Source organism: Dendrobates tinctorius, unplaced genomic scaffold (genome assembly GCF_039654945.1).
Source record: "Dendrobates tinctorius isolate UK_male_01 unplaced genomic scaffold, ASM3965494v1 ptg000065l, whole genome shotgun sequence".
NCBI classification, from domain to species: domain Eukaryota; kingdom Metazoa; phylum Chordata; class Amphibia; order Anura; family Dendrobatidae; genus Dendrobates; species Dendrobates tinctorius.
The window spans coordinates 27,270,531-27,287,983 of NW_027361733.1; positions in this window are offsets into that span (position 1 = coordinate 27,270,531).

Consider the following 17,453-nt stretch of genomic DNA (forward strand, 5'->3'; position numbering starts at 1 on the left):
GGCTGCACATCCCTGATGCGAATCTCCCGTTCCACCACATCCCAAAGATGCTCTATTGGATTGAGATCTGGTGACTGAGGAGGCCATTTGAGTACAGTAAACTCATTGTCATGTTCAAGAAACCAATCTGAGATGATTCGAGCTTTATGACATGGTGCATTATCCTGCTGAAAGTAGCCATCAGATGCCTGTTCTTAGCTGAGAGGAGTGGTACCCAGTGTGGTCTTCTGCTGCTGTAGCCCATCTGCCTCAAAGTTCGACGCACTGTGCGTTCAGAGATGCTCTTCTGCCTACCTTGGTTGTAACGGGTGGCAATTTGAGTCACTGTTGCCTTTCTATCAGCTCGAACCAGTATGCCCATTCTCCTCTGACCTCTGGCATCAACAAGGCATTTCCGGCCACAGAACTGCCGCTCACTGGTTTTTTTTTCTTTTTCGGACCATTCTCTGTAAACCCTAGAGATGGTTGTGCGTGAAAATCCCTGTAGATCAGCAGTTTCTGAAATACTCAGACCAGCCCTTCTGGCACCAACAATCATGCCACGTTCAAAGGCACTCAAATCACCTTTCTTCCCCATACTGATGCTCGGTTTGAACTGCAGGAGATTGTCTTGACCATGTCTACATGCCTAAATGCACTGAGTTGCCGCCATGTGATTGGCTGATTAGAAATTAAGTCTTAACACACAGTTGGACAGGTGTACCTAATAAAGTGGCCAGTGAGTGTATATATATATTATATATATATATATATAATATATATTATATATATATATATATACACACACACACACTAAGTATATAAATATTTATATATACACACAGTGTATATATTTATTCATTACATTCACACATACACGTATAACATACATACACAGATATAACACATATATACACTCACTGGCCACTTTATTAGGTACACCTGTCCAACTGTGTGTTAAGACTTAATTTCTAATCAGCCAATCACATGGCGGCAACTCAGTGCATTTAGGCATGTAGACATGGTCAAGACAATCTCCTGCAGTTCAAACCGAGCATCAGTATGGGGAAGAAAGGTGATTTGAGTGCCTTTGAACGTGGCATGATTGTTGGTGCCAGAAGGGCTGGTCTGAGTATTTCAGAAACTGCTGATCTACTGGGATTTTCACGCACAACCATCTCTAGGGTTTACAGAGAATGGTCCGAAAAAGAAAAAAAATCCAGTGAGCGGCAGTTCTGTGGCCGGAAATGCCTTGTTGATGCCAGAGGTCAGAGGAGAATGGGCAGACTGGTTCGAGCTGATAGAAAGGCAACAGTGACTCAAATTGCCACCCGTTACAACCAAGGTAGGCAGAAGAGCATCTCTGAACGCACAGTGCGTCGAACTTTGAGGCAGATGGGCTACAGCAGCAGAAGACCACACTGGGTACCACTCCTCTCAGCTAAGAACAGGAAACTGAGGCTACAATTTGCACAAGCTCATCGAAATTGGACAGTAGAAGATTGGAAAAACGTTGCCTGGTCTGATGAGTCTCGATTTCTGCTGCGACATTCGGATGGTAGGGTCAGAATTTGGCGTAAACAACATGAAAGCATGGATCCATCCTGCCTTGTATCAACGGTTCAGGCTGGTGGTGGTGGTGTCATGATGTGGGGAATTTTTTCTTGGCACTCTTTGGGCCCCTTGGTACCAATTGAGCATCGTTGCAACGCCACAGCCTACCTGAGTATTGTTGCTGACCATGTCCATCCCTTTATGACCACAATGTACCCAACATCTGATGGCTACTTTCAGCAGGATAATGCGCCATGTCATAAAGCTCGAATCATCTCAGATTGGTTTCTTGAACATGACAATGAGTTCACTGTACTCAAATGGCCTCCTCAGTCACCAGATCTCAATCCAATAGAGCATCTTTGGGATGTGGTGGAACGGGAGATTCGCATCAGGGATGTGCAGCCGACAAATCTGCGCCAACTGTGTGATGCCATCATGTCAATATGGTCCAAAATCTCTGAGGAATGCTTCCAGCACCTTGTTGAATCTCTGCCACGAAGAATTGAGGCAGTTCTGAAGGCAAAAGGGGGTCCAACCCCTTACTAGCATGGTGTACCTAATAAAGTGGCCAGTGAGTGTATATATATATACATATACACACATATGCACTGATATGTACAAACATACACACACTATATATATATAAATTGACACCCACATATGTTCATACATATATGTTGTTGTTCAGCATGGTGGCTGCAGTACCTTTATCAGCTTCTCCCCTCCTCAGCAGACTCCGGGTACTGTGTCCGTGACCTCATCTGTACATGATGTCTGCGCTCCCTGAATGTCGCGTCCTTCGTGTGTGTGGGCCCCCGCCAGGGGGAGCGGAGAGGTGAGAATACCCCCTCCGGAGCTGCTTGTCTCTGGTCCCCGCTGCAGCCACAGGCTCTGCCAATATGGCGGCCGCCAGTCCTCCATACAGTATAATACACTCCTCATAGTGCTCCATATAGCATAATGCACCGCCATAGTTATCCATGCAGTACAATTCATTTCCCATATTATAATGCACCCCATAATTCTTCATACAGTATAATGTATTCCCCATAGTCCTCGATTCAGTATAATGCAGCCGACATATAGTATAATGCAGCCACCTCATAGAGCATAATGCAGCCACCCCACAGAATATAATGCAGCCACCCCACAGAGTATAATGTAGCCACCCCAGGGTATAATGCAGCCCCGCCATACAATATAATGTAACCCCCCATAGAATATAATGCAGCCCCTCCATAGAATATATTGCAGCCCCCTTATATAGTATAATGTAGCCCCTCCATAGAACACAATGTAGCCCTCCTCATATAGTATAATGCAGCCCCCATAGAATATAATATGCCCCCATAGAATATAATACAGCCCACCTCCCCATAGAATATAAATTACCTCCCCATAGAATATAATACCCCCTCTTCCAAGAGAGAATGTTGTTACACTTTTTTCCAGAAAAAAGTTACCGTAGGTTTCCTATTCTAACAAAGTGATTGGGATTTCTTAAATCTGACGCAAGATCTGCTTATTTTTTCCTGGTAGATTTGATGGACACAAGGGGGCTAGGGGAGACAGGCACAAGGATGACATATGGGGGCTAGGGAGCAAGGGAGACAGGCACAAGGGTGACATAGGGGGGCTAGGAAGCAAGGGAGACAGGCTCAAGGGGACACACAGGGACTAGGAGGAAGGGGATAAGGGCACAATGGGGCACACGGGGACAAGGAGGAAGGGGATAAGGGCGCAAGGGGACACACAGGGACTAGGGGGCAAGGAAGACAGGCACAAGAGGACACAAGGGGACTCTGAGGGCAGAGTAGGTAGGGACGTACGGGGAGACGGGGCTGCAAGGGGATATGGGAAGATGGGGGGAAACTTGGGAGCAGGGAAGAAGGGAGCACAGGGATTACAAGGACAGGGTAGATGGGGACACGGTGAGAAAGGGTCGCAAGGGGACAAGAGAGACGAGGGAACAAGGGGGATGCAGGGGAGACTTGAGAATAGGGCAGACGGGTCACACGGTGACAAGAGGCAGGGAATGCATGGGGGGTGCAGGAGGACTCAGGGCATGTGAGATGGGGAGCATTGGGGGACCAGGGGAGGAGGGAAAGCGCTCGTAAAGGGACCCGGAGAAGCACAATGACCTGAACCTGGAGACTTATGAGGACATGGGGAACGGGAGAGAGCATGGAGCAAAGGCAGTGCATGGAGGAAACAGGGCTTGTGTCACAGGGGCCAATCTGTAAGATGTGGAACATATAGAGACACATGAATGGCCCGGGTATCAGAAAGCATGTATTCACCGTGTGTGCAAAATTACATGTATCATGTAATACAAAGTCATTGGTCCAGTGTATATCATGCTGCACAGGACAGCTACGGAAGTTACATTGCTGTATAGCCAAGCACACATACATATATATTACGATATACACACACATAATATAATATATATATTATATATACACACACACTCTAAGTATATAAATATTTATATATACACACAGTGTATATATTTATTCATTACATTCAAACATACACGTATAACATACATACACAGATATAACATATATATATATATGTATATATATACACATATGCACTGATATGTACAAACATACACACACTATATATAAATTGACACCCACATATATTCAGACATATTTGTTGTTGTTCAGCATGGTGGCTGCAGTACCTTTATCAGATTCTCCCCTCCTCAGCAGACCCAGGGTACTGTGTCCGTGACCTCATCTGTACATGATGTCTGCGCTCCCCGAGTGTCGCGTCCTTCGTATATGTTGGCCCCCCGCCAGGGTTAGCGGAGAGGTGAGAATACCCCCTCCGTAGCTGCCTGTTTATGGTCCCCGCTGCAGCCACAGGCTCTGCCAATATGGCGGCCGCTATCACCTGTGCAGATGCTGCACTGCCTGGGCCCAGCACACAGCGGACGCACGATGATATGACGTCATCGCGCACCTGCTGTGTGGCAGAGGGGAATGCTGGGAGAGGGAGCGTCAACTGACACTCTCTCCTCCATCATTGCCTCCTTCAATGTGGTGGCGGGGGGAGTCGGCGCTGGGGGCAGGCGGGCCTTCCTGACCCACGGGCATCATAGTGGCTGCGGCCACTGGCTGGGGGCCCCTGGGGGGGCGGGGGCCCTAGGCAGCTGCCTGGTCTGCCTGCCCCTAACGCCGGCCCTGCCGGCATCACACTAGAGAGGAATACGGACGAGTGAGAGGCGATAAAAAAACGCATTGCCCACAGACCAATAATTCTCCATGGGGCAGCTCCCATCAGCCGTATATTTCTCGCGTATTTTCTACGGTCCGTGCCAATCGCAGCATGCTGCGATTGTCAGCGTACGGCCGTAGTACGCCAATGCAAGTCTATGGGTGCGCTAAAAATACGCATTACACACGGACCACACATGTGACTTGCGAGAAATACGCACCCGGTGTCCTTTAGAAAAGCCGGCAATTCAGTGCGCTATACAGTAAACTCACACTGACAGGTTTACTAAAGAAACGGAAGAATAGATATAGACACATAGAATACATATACAGTATATACAAGTAAGTATATGTGTGTATGTATATATATATATATATATATATATTTATATTTCACAGAGTTCTTCATAGCAGAATAGCCGCTAATTCAATTGCCGGCTTCTGTCAAATCATTCCCCAACCCGACATGAAATGACACATGGCTTACATACAGTAAACCATTTCATTTCATGTTTTTTTTTTATTTGTCCCTAATAATTAGATGAGGGTTTGTGTGCAAAATTTGGGAGGTGTAGGTGTTAATTTAAGGGGTTAATTCGTTGTCAAAAAATGCGTGGGCTCCCGCTGTAATTTGTCAACCAGAGAGGTAAAGCAGGTGAGTGAGGACAGATTTTAATAGCCATGAGAGAGACCATTGTTTTTGGCCCCCCTGGCAACAAAAATCTGCCCCCAGACATCCCAGAAATGGCGCATCTATAAGATGTGCCAATTCTGGGACTTATCCTCTCTATTCCCATTGCCCTGTAGCGGTGGCGAATGGGTTAATATAACAAAGGGTTAATGTCACCATTCAATCGTAAGGTGACATTAAGCCGATTAATAATGGAGAGGTGTCAATAAGACACCGATCCATTATTAACCCTATACTAAGAAAGGGTTACAAACCACACACAGACATTAATTAAAAAGTCTGTTAATGAAATAAAGACACCAAGTTTTTTACAAATTTTTATTAGTCTGGTAATCCAAAATAAAACCATGACCTGCAACAAAAATAACATAAAAAATCACCAATATCCTTACCTCTCCGCCGTTCAGTCATGTCCCACGCTGCAATCCATCAGAAGGGGTTAAATAGTATACAATGAGGACTGGTGCTAATGCGACAAGCCTCACTGTAATCTACTACAAAATGAATTGATTTAGCTCTGTGCAGCCTCAATGGCTGCCTGTAGATGATCTAATTACCGTGGGACTTTTTTCCCACGGTCATTAGTTCATTCACAGATCAGCGCTGACGTCACCGCGGCTGATCTGTGAATGAACTAATGACTATGGGAAAAAAGTCAGAAACTTTCCCACGGTAATTAGTTCATCTACAGGCAGCCATTGAATCAATTCATTTTGTAGTAGATTACAGTGAGGCTGGTCGCATTAGCACCGGTCCTCATTGTATACTATTTAAACCCTTCTGATGGATTGCAGCGTGGGACATGACTGAACGGCAGAGAGGTAAGGATATTGGTGATTTTTTATGTTATTTTTGTTGCAGGTCATTGTTTTATTTTGGATTACTAGACTAATAAAAATTTGTTAAAAACTTGGTGTCTTTATTTCATTAAAATACTTTTTAATTAAAGTCTGTGTGTGGTTTTTAACCCTTTCTTAGTATAGGGTTAATAAGGATCGGTGTCTTATTGACACCTCTCCAATATTAATCGGCTTAATGTCACCTTGCAATCGAATGGTGATATTAACCCTTTGTTATATTAACCCATTCTCCACCGCTACAGGGCAATGGGAATAGAGAGGATAAGTGCCAGAATTGGCACATCTTAGGCTAGTTTCACACTTGCTTTTTTTTGCAGCGCATTTTTCCCGCAAAAAAACGCATTGAAAAAACGCATACATAAGCATACAACTGCTGCGTTTTTTTCAAGCATTTTTATGAGCATGCATGAAAAAAACGCAGCGTTTTTATGCGTTTGTATGCGTTTTTAGCGCGTTTGCGTTTTTTTCCAACATTTTTAGGTGGCCCCTCACACTACCCAAACCATGACTTTACTAACCCTAACCCTGACCCTAACCCTAACCCTGACCCTAACCCTAACCCTGACCCTAACCCTTAACCAAATCATACTTAACCCTAACCCAAACCCTAACTAACCCTAACCCTGACCCTAACCCTAACCCTGACCCTAACCCTGACCCTAACCCTAACCCTAACCCTGACCCTAACCCTTAACAAAACCATACTTAACCCTAACCCTGACCCTAACCCTGACCCTAACCCTTAACCAAACCATACTTAACCCTAATCCTGACCCTAACCCTGACCCTAACCCTGACCCTAACCCTTAACAAAACCATACTTAACCCTAATCCTGACCCTAACCCTGACCCTAATCCTTAACAAAACCATACTTAACCCTAATCCTGACCCTAACCCTGACCCTAATCCTTAACAAAACCATACTTAACCCTAATCCTGACCCTAACCCTGACCCTGACCCTAACCCTGACCCTAACCCTTAACAAAACCATACTTAACCCTAATCCTGACCCTAACCATGACCCTAATCCTTAACAAAACCATACTTAACCCTAACCCTGACCCAAACCCCAACCCTAACCCTGACCCTGACCATAACCCTAACCCTAAACCCCCTTAACTAACCCTAACTCTAACCCAAACCCCTAAATTCCATGGTTTAAAAAAAAAAACGCATATGCAAAAAAACGCATACATGAGCATGCCAGTGCGCACATATGCGCATCCATAGGCTATAATGGCCATTTTTAGCGCAAAACATGCGCATATGTGCGCATGCGCTTTTTTGCAGGGCCAAAAAATGCAACATGCTGCGTCTGGAAAATCCCAACGCACACCCCAAAAAAACGCAGCGCATGAAAATCGCATACATGCGCTTACCAGCGCGCAGGTATGCGCACCCATGTTAAATATAGGGGAAAAAACGCATGCGCAGGTGTGCGTTTTTTTCCAGCGCTAAAAAACGCAAATGTGAAACCAGCCTCATAGATGTGCCATTTCTGGGGTGTCTGGGGACAGATTTTTGCAGCCATGGGGGGCCAAAAACAATGGTCTCTCTCATGGCTATTAAAATCTGACCTCACTCATCTGCTTTACCTCTCAGGTTGACAAATTACAGCGGCAGCACACGCATTTTTTACAACGAATTAACCCCTTAAATTAACACCTACACCTCCCAAATTTTGTACACAAACCCTCATCTAATTATTAATCAGGGACATATAAAAAAAAACAAGAAATGAAATGGTTTACTGTATGTAAACCATGTGTCATTTCATGTCGGGTTGGGGAATGATTTGACTGAATCCGGCAATTGAATTAGCGGCTATTCTGCTATGAAGAACTCTGTGAAATATAAATATATATATGTGTCTCAAAGACGTGTGTATATATATGTGTGTATTCTATGTGTCTATATCTATTCTTTCGTTTGGATTTGAAAACCTGTCATTGGGCTCCATTATATGTCCGTTTTGCAAACTTGCGAGAAAAAAAACGGTATACGGATGCCATACGGATGCTTACATGAGAAAAATACGCGGCCACACCCTGACAACAGATGACATACGTAGCACTATTTAGGGACCATTTATGCGTATTACGGACGTAAAATACAGTCCGTATTTTTCTACCTTGTGTGTGACTCCTGCCTTAGGCTATGTGCACACGCTGCGGGCCGGATTGGTCTGCGGATTTGTATCTGCGGATTAGCCTGCAGTTTATCACCTCTACAGTGGAGATGGTAAACCGCAGCAGAATCCTCAGAAAGAATTGACATGTCATTTCTTTCTGCGGATTCAAAATCGCAGCTTTTCCGCAGTTAAAAATCCGCAGCATGTGCACAGCAGAATGTAAATCACAGTCTTACATGGTACTGTACACTATCTGCAGAACTGCTGCAGATCCGCAGCGGCCAAAACCGCAGCGGATCCGCAGCAAAAACCTCAGCGTGTGCACATAGCCTTAGCAGCGCTCCCACTGTAAATGTATTAACCCCTGAGATGGATTTACACCGTGGGACGTGACTGAGCACCGAACAGGGGAACTGCTACCTTGGATCTAATCCTTATAAACAGGGAGGAAATGGTTGAGAAGGTAAAAGTGGCTGGGACCCTAGGAGGTAGCGACCATGCTATTTTAGAATTTTGGATAACTAGACGGAAGACCTGTGAAGACTCAGACGTCAAGGTTAGATTTCAGAAAGGCAGATTTTAAGGGATTCAGAAAGAGAATTGGAGGGATCCAATGGCTGGATATCCTTAAAGACAAAAATGTCCAGGAAGGATGGGAAATCTTGAAAAATGAAATTCTCAAAGCACAATCGTTAACAATTCCGAAAGGAGGGAAGAATAGGAAGCATTTAAGGAAACCAGGATGGATGAACACAGAACTTAAGCACATGCTAAAAAGGAAGAAAGAAATGTTTATAAAATTGAAAGAGTGTGGCATATCTAAAGAAGAATATAATGCTGTCTCCAGAACCTGCAGGGCACGAATCAGATTACTAAAGCTGACAATGAATGGAGGCTTGCAAGAGACGTCAAAAGCAATAATAAAGGATTTTGGGGATATGTCAAAAGTAAAAGAAAAGTCAAAGATGCTATAGGATTTTTACAGGATGAAAATGATGAAATAGTAAGACAGGATGTTGAGAAGGCCGAACTTTTAAATTCCTATTTTGCATCTGTTTTCTCTCAGAAAGGAAATGTAACATCAATTGTTCTTCACTGTGCTATTAAGGGAATAGAAGAATCCAGGATATCTATAAACAGAAAGATAGTCAGGAAACACTTAGCTAACCTAAATGAATTCAAGTCTCCAGGTCCAGATGAATTACACCCCAGAGTACTGAAGGAGATAGCAGAAGAAATTTTTGAACCCCTCTCCATAATCTTTGAAAATTCTTGGAGAACAGGAGAAGTCCCAGAAGACTGGAGAAGAGCAAATGTTGTTCCTATCTCCAAAAAGGGGAAGGTGGACCCAGGCAACTATAGGCCGGTGAGTCTGACTTCTATACCAGGAAAGATCTTTGAACAAATTATTAAACATGTATGTCAGTACCTGGATAAGAATGAAGTGATTAAACAGAGTCAGCATGGATTTGTAACTAATAAGTCATGTCAGACTAACTTAATTTCCTTCTATGACGGAATCACTGATTGGGAGGATCAAGGAAATGCTGTAGATATAGTATATCTTGACTTCAGCAAAGCATTTGACAAAGTATCTCATACAATCCTTATTGAAAAAATGACTAAGTATGGAATGGACAAGGCAACTGTTAGGTGGATTCATAACTGGCTTAGGGATCGGACCCAAAGAGTGGTCGCAAATGGCTGAACATCCAGTTGGAAGAATGTCTCAAGTGGGGTACCACAGGGCTCTGTCCTGGGCCCTGTATTGTTCAACATCTTTATTAACGATTTAGATGAAGGAATTGAGGGTAAACTGATTACATTTGCTGATGACACAAAGCTAGGAGGGATAGCTAATACTAGAATCATAGAATCGAAGAGTTGGAAGGGACGTCCTGAGCCATCTTGTCCAACCCCCTGCTCAAAGCAGGATTCGCTAAATCATCCCAGTCAGATGTCTGTCCAGCCTCTGTTTGAAGACTTCCATTGAAGGAAAACTCACCACTTCTCGTGGCAGCTTGTTCCACTCATTGATCATGCTGTCAATAAGTTTTTTCTAATATCTAATCTGTGTCTCCTCCCATTCAGTTTCATCCCATTGCTTCTAGTCTTTCCTTGTGCAAATGAGAATAAAGTTGATCCTTCTACAATGTGACAGCCCTTTAGATATTTGTAGACAGGCAGCTATTAAGTCTCATCTCAGTCTTCTCTTTTGCAAACTAAACAATCCCAAATCCTGCAACCTTTCCTCACAGGGTTTGCAGACCGGTCACCATTCTGGTTGCTCTTTTCTGAACTTGCTCCAGTTTGTTGATGTCTTTTTTAAAATGTGGTGCCCAAAACAGCAACAGCATATGTGAAAAAGACTTGGGTATACTAATAGATCACAGACTGAATATGAGTCAACAGTGTGATGCAGCAGCAAAAAAGGCAAATGCAATTCTAGGATGTATTAACAGAAGCATACAGTCTAGATCACGTGAAGTCATTATTTCCCTCTACTCCTCTTTGGTCAGACCTCATCTGGAATATTGTGTCCAGTTTTGGGCACCACATTATAAAAGACATCAACAAACTGGAGCAAGTTCAGAAAAGAGCGACCAGAATGGTGACCGGTCGGCAAACCCTGTCTTATGAAGAAAGGTTGCAGGATTTGGGAATGTTTAGTTTGCAAAAGAGAAGACTGAGAGGAGACTTAATAGCTGTCTACAAATATCTCAAGGACGGTCACATTGTAGAAGGATCATTTTTATTCTCATTTGCACAAGGAAAGACTAGAAGCAATGAGATGAAAATGAATGGGAGGAGACACAGATTAGATATTAGAAAATTTTTTTTGACAGAGTGATCAATGAGTGGAACAGGCTGCCATGAGAAGTGGCGAGTTCTCCTTCAATGGAAGTCTTCAGAGGCTGGACAAACATATGACTGGGATGATTTAGCGAATCCTGCTTTGAGCAGGGGGTTGGACCAGATGGCCTTGGAGGTCCCTTTCAACTCTACAACTCTACGATTCTATAGATTTATTTTATTATTTTCAACTTTTTTTCAGAAGATCGATGGCTTCGCTAAGGAATTACAAGTGTAATAAAGATAATAAAATGTGTGTTGTATTTTTTCATTAAAATAATTTATTCTTATTGTGTGTTTGTTTCTTTACTGTAGGATTAGTAATGGATCGGTGTCTAGTAATGGAGACACCTCTCCATTACTAATCCAGGCTTAATGGCACTTTATAATCAAAAGGTGATATTAACCCCTTATCAACCCCACTTGCCACCACTACAGGGCAGTGGGAAGAACCGGGCAAAGCTCCAGATTAAGCGCATCTAATAGATGCACCTTTTCTGGGCAGCTGGGGGATGCTGTTTTTAGGCTGTGGGGGGCCAAGAATAATGGCCCCTTACCAGCCTGAGAACATCAGCCCTCAGCTGTCGGCTTTAGTCAGGTTGGTTGTCAAAAATAGGGGGGACCCCACGCCGTTTTTAAAAATTATTTATTTAAATAATTTACAAAAACAGCGTGGACCCCTCTATTCTTCACAACCTACCTGGCAGAAGCTGACAGCTGAAGCCCCCAGCTGTAAGTTTCGTCTGGTTGGTAATGAAAATGAGGGAAACCCCATGTCGGGTTTTCATTCGTTCTGCTCTCCTGCCGGCAGAGGAGAGCAGAATCACAGCCGCGGTCAGCACCAGCCACCAGGAACATCGCTTACTGTAGCGCTTCTTCCTGGCGCCGTCCGTGTGGTCCTGATGCGGCACACGTGCGGCACACGGTTGCCACGTGTGCCACACGGAGGTACCACGTGTCCACACGGACACACATAGCTCCGGTACCGTTTTTTTCGGTACCGGAATTATCTGGTCAAGTGAAACCGCCCTTAGGGTGAGCATAAATATTAGGCCGGGGTCACACTGGCGAGGAATACGGACGAGTGAGAGGCGTTAAAAGCACGCATTACACACGGACCAATGATTCTCTATGGGGCAGCTCCCAACAGCCGTATATTTCTCGGGCGTATGCTGCGATTGTCAGCGTACTACGCCCGTAATACACCAATGCAAGTCTATGGGTGCGCTAAAAATACGCTTTACACACGGACCACACATATGACTTGCGAGAAATATGCACCCGGTGTCTTTTAGAAAAGCCGGCAATTCAGTGGGCTATACAGTAAACTCACACTGACAGGTTTAATAAAGAAACGAAAGAATAGATATAGACACATAGAATACATATATATATATATATATATATATATATATATATACACACACACATACATGTCATTGTGACAAACATATATTTATATATTTTTATATTTCACAGAGTTCTTCATAGCAGAATAGCTGCTATTTCAATTGCCGGCTTCTATCAAATCATTCCCCAACCCGACATGAAATGACACATGGTTTACATACAGTAAACCATTTCATTTCATGTTTTTTTATATGTCCCTGACTAAGAATTAGATGAGGGTTTGAGTGCAAAATTTGGGAGTTGTAGTTGTTATTTTAAGGGGTTAAATCATTGTAAAAAAATGCGTGGGCTTCCCATTGCCCTATAGTGGTGGCGAGTGGGTTAATCTAACAAAGGGTTAATGTCACCATTCATTTTTTAACGATTTAACCCCTTAAAATAACAACTACAACTCCCAAATTTTGCACTCAAACCCTCATCTAATTATTAGTCAGGGACATATTAAAAAACATGAAATGAAATGCTTTACCGTATGTAAACCATGTGTCATTTCATGTCGGGTTGGGGAATGATTTGATAGAAGCCGGCAATTTAATTAGCGGCTATTCTGCTATGAAGAACTCTGTGAAATATAGAATCATAGAATCGTAGAGTTGGAAGGGACCTCCTGGGCCATCTGGTCCAACCCCCTGCTCAAAGCAGGATTCGCTAAATCATCCCAGTCAGATGTCTGTCCAGCCTCTGTTTGAAGACTTCCATTGAAGGAGAACTCACCACTTCTCGTGGCAGCTTGTTCCACTCATTGATCACTCTGTCAAAAAGTTTTTTCTAATATCTAATCTGTGTCTCCTCCCATTCAGTTTCATCCCATTGCTTCTAGTCTTTCCTTGTGCAAATGAGAATAAAGTTGATCCTTCTACAATGTGACAGCCCTTTAGATATTTGTAGACAGCTATTAAGTCTCCTCTCAGTCTTCTCTTTTGCAAACTAAACATTCCCAAATCCTGCAACCTTTCCTCATAAGACAGGGTTTGCAGACCGGTCACCATTCTGGTCGCTCTTTTCTGAACTAGCTCCAGTTTGTTGATGTCTTTTTTAAAATGTGGTGCCCAAAACTGGACACAATATTCCAGATGAGGTCTGACCAAAGAGTAGAGGGAAATAATGACTTCACGTGATCTAGACTGTATGCTTCTGTTAATACATCCTAGAATTGCATTTGCCTTTTTTGCTGCTGCATCACACTGTTGACTCATATTCAGTCTGTGATCTATTAGTATACCCAAGTCTTTTTCACATGTGCTGTCACTTAGCCCTATTCCTCCCATTCTGTATATGCTTTTTTCATTTTTATTGCCCAGATGTAGTACTTTGCATTTCTCCCTGTTAAAAACCATTCTGTTAGTTGCTGCCCACTTCTCCAGTTTATTTAAATCTTTTTGAATTCTCTCTCTCTCTTCTCTAGTATTAGCTATCCCTCCTAGCTTTGTGTCATCAGCAAATTGAATCAGTTTACCCAGAATTCCTTTATCTAAATCGTTGATAAAGATGTTGAACAATACAGGGCCCAGGACAGAGCCCTGTGGTACCCCACTTGAGACATTCTTCCAAATGGATGTGCAGCCATTTACGACCACTCTTTGGGTCCAATCACTAAGCCAGTTATGAATCCACCTAACAGTTGCCTTGTCCATTCCATACTTAGTCATTTTTTCAATAAGGATTGTATGAGAGACTTTGTCAAATGCTTTGCTGAAGTCAAGATATACTATATCTACAGCATTTCCTTGATCCACCCAATCAGTGATTCCGTCATAGAAGGAAATTAAGTTAGTCTGACTTGACTTATTAGTTACAAACCCATGCTGACTCTGTTTAATCACTTCATTCTTATCCAGGTATTGACATACATGTTGTTTAATAATTTGTTCAAAGATCTTTCCTGGTATAGAAGTCAGACTCACCGGCCTATAGTTGCCTGGGTCCACCTTCTTCCCCTTTTTGAAGATAGGAACAACATTTGCTCTTCTCTAGTCTTCTGGCACTTCTCCTGTTCTCCAAGAATTTTCAAAGATTATGGAGAGGGGTTCAAAAATTTCTTCTGCTATCTCCTTCAGTACTCTGGGGTGTAATTCATCTGGACCTGGAGACTTGAATTCATTTAGGTTAGCTAAGTGTTTCCTCACTATCTTTCTTTTTATAGATATCCTGGATTCTTCTATTCCCTTAATAGGACAGTGAAGAACAGTTGATGTTACATTTCCTTTCTAAGAGAAAACAGATGCAAAATAGGAATTTAAAAGTTCAGCCTTCTCAACATCCTGTCTTACTATTTCATCATTTTCATCCTGTAAAAATCCTATAGCATCTTTGACTTTTCTTTTACTTTTGACATATCCCCAAAATCCTTTATTATTGCTTTTGACGTCTCTTGCAAGCCTCAATTCATTTTCAGCTTTAGTTAATCTGATTTGTGCCCTGCAGGTTCTGCAGACAGCATTATATTCTTCTTTAGATATGCCTCCCTCTTTCCATTTTATAAACATTTTTTTCTTTCTTTTTAGCATGTGCTTAAGTTCTGTGTTCATCCATCCTGGTTTCCTTAAATGCTTCCTATTCTTCCCTCTTTTCGGAATTGTTAACAACTGTGCTTTGAAAATTTCATTTTTCAAGATTTCCCATCCTTCCTGGACATTTTTGTCTTTAAGGATATCCAGCCATTGGATCCCTCCAATTCTCTTTCTGAATCCCTTAAAATCTGCCTTTCTGAAATCTAACCTTGACGTCTGAGTCTTCACAGGTCTTCCGCCTCTAGTTATCCAAAATTCTAAAATAGCATGGTCGCTACCTCCTAGGGTCCCAGCCACTTTTACCTCCTCAACCATTTCCTCCCTGTTTATAAGGACTAGGTCCAAGATAGCAGTTCCCCTTGTTTTCTCCCCTACCTTTTGGAAGATAAAGTTGTCAGCAAGAGAGGATAAGAATTTCCTTGACCTGTTAGTTTTGCCTGAGAGAGATTCCCAACAAATGTCTGGATAGTTGAAATCTCCCATGACAACTATGTCATATTTTTTGGAGAACTTGGCCATTTGATGCATAAAGAGTTCATCCATATCTTCAGCTTGCACAGGCGGCCTGTAGTAAATGCCTACAATGGTGTCCTTTCCATTGTTCTGTCCTTGTATTCTTACCCAAACAGTTTCCACAGAACTCCCAGTCTCTGAAGCTTCAATCTCTGTGCAGATATACGCGTTTCTAACATACAATGCGACACCCCCTCCTCGTTTATCAAGTCTGTTTCTTGCAAATAAGTTGTATCCTTCTAGTCTTGTATTCCAATCATGTGTATCGTCCCACCAAGTTTCAGTGATTCCAATGACATCATATTTATTTTCCTGCGTTAGTAGTTCCAATTCTCCTTGTTTGTTGCCCATACTTTGTGCATTAGTATAGAAACATTTTAGTTTGTGATTGGTTTCTCTTTCTCCAATATTTTTATTAATTAGATACTTTTGTATTTGTTCTTCCTTTCCACTTCTAGTAGCAGAGTTCTCAATAGCATTTGTCAGGTGTATGGCTTTTTCTGGTCTTTTGCTTCCCTTCCCATGTTGTTCTAGTTTAAAGCTCTCCTTACAAGTGTAGCAAGGCGACTTCCAAATACATGCTTTCCAGTCTTCGTAAGGTGCACCCCTTCTCTAGCAAGTAGTCCATCGTATAAGTAATTCACTCCATGATCCAGAAATCCAAATCTTTGCTGACGGCACCATCGACGTAGCCAGTTGTTCACCTGCAGAATCTTATTCCACCTCCTTGTTCCATGGCCATCCACTGGGAGGATGGAAGAGAAGACCACCTGTGCTCCCAGTTCTTTCACTTTCTTGCCTAAGTCTTCAAAGTCTCTGCAGATGGTTTCCAGGTCGTTTCTTGCAGTGTCATTTGTCCCCACATGTAGTAGCAGGAATGGGTAGTCATCTGTAGGTCTGAAGAGTCCTGATATCCTGTCAGACACATCTTTAATTTTTGCACCTGGAAGACAGCACATTTCTCTTGAAGTTATATCCGGTCTGCAGATAGCGGCCTCTGTTCCTCTCAACAGGGAATCCCCCATGACCACCACTCTCCGTTTCTTCACAACATTTTTCTCTTTCTCCATCCAGGAGGACTCTGAAGGCGTACAAGGTTGCCGTTTGTGGGCAAAGTCTGATCCTGATGTATTTCTTCATCGTTTTCCTGCGTGAGAGCCTGGTACTGGTTTCTGAGCAGTATGGGTGCTGCCTCCTGATCCTCCTGCTTCTCTGGGTCACATGTCTCCATTCCTCTGTTTCTTCAGGTGCACTTCGAATTACTTCTCTTTCTGTAACATGAAGAGATAATTCTGCTCTGTCCAAGAACTCTTCACCTTCCTTAATGATCTTCAACATAGCTAACCTCTCTTCGAGATTTTGCAGCTTTTCCTCGAACAGGGACACAAGCTTGCATTTGTGGCATGTGAAGTTTGGCTTTTCCACTGGTAAATCTGTGAACATGTAGCAAGAAATGCAGCTCACCAAATGGCTCCTGGCCTCTTCCATCTTGAGATTTCTTAAAAACGATGAAAGAGAAGCCAAAATATCGGCGCGCGGTTTTCCGATTTCCTCTTTTCAGCTGCAACGGCCAAAACCCAGTGATCGTTGAGCTCGCAGAGACTCTTCACTTATCCCAGAAGGCACTGGGAATATGCAAATGATCTCCTCAAGACTCTTCCCCTGGTTTTCCGATTTCCTCTTTTCAGCTGCAACGGCCAAAACCCAGTGATCGTTGAGC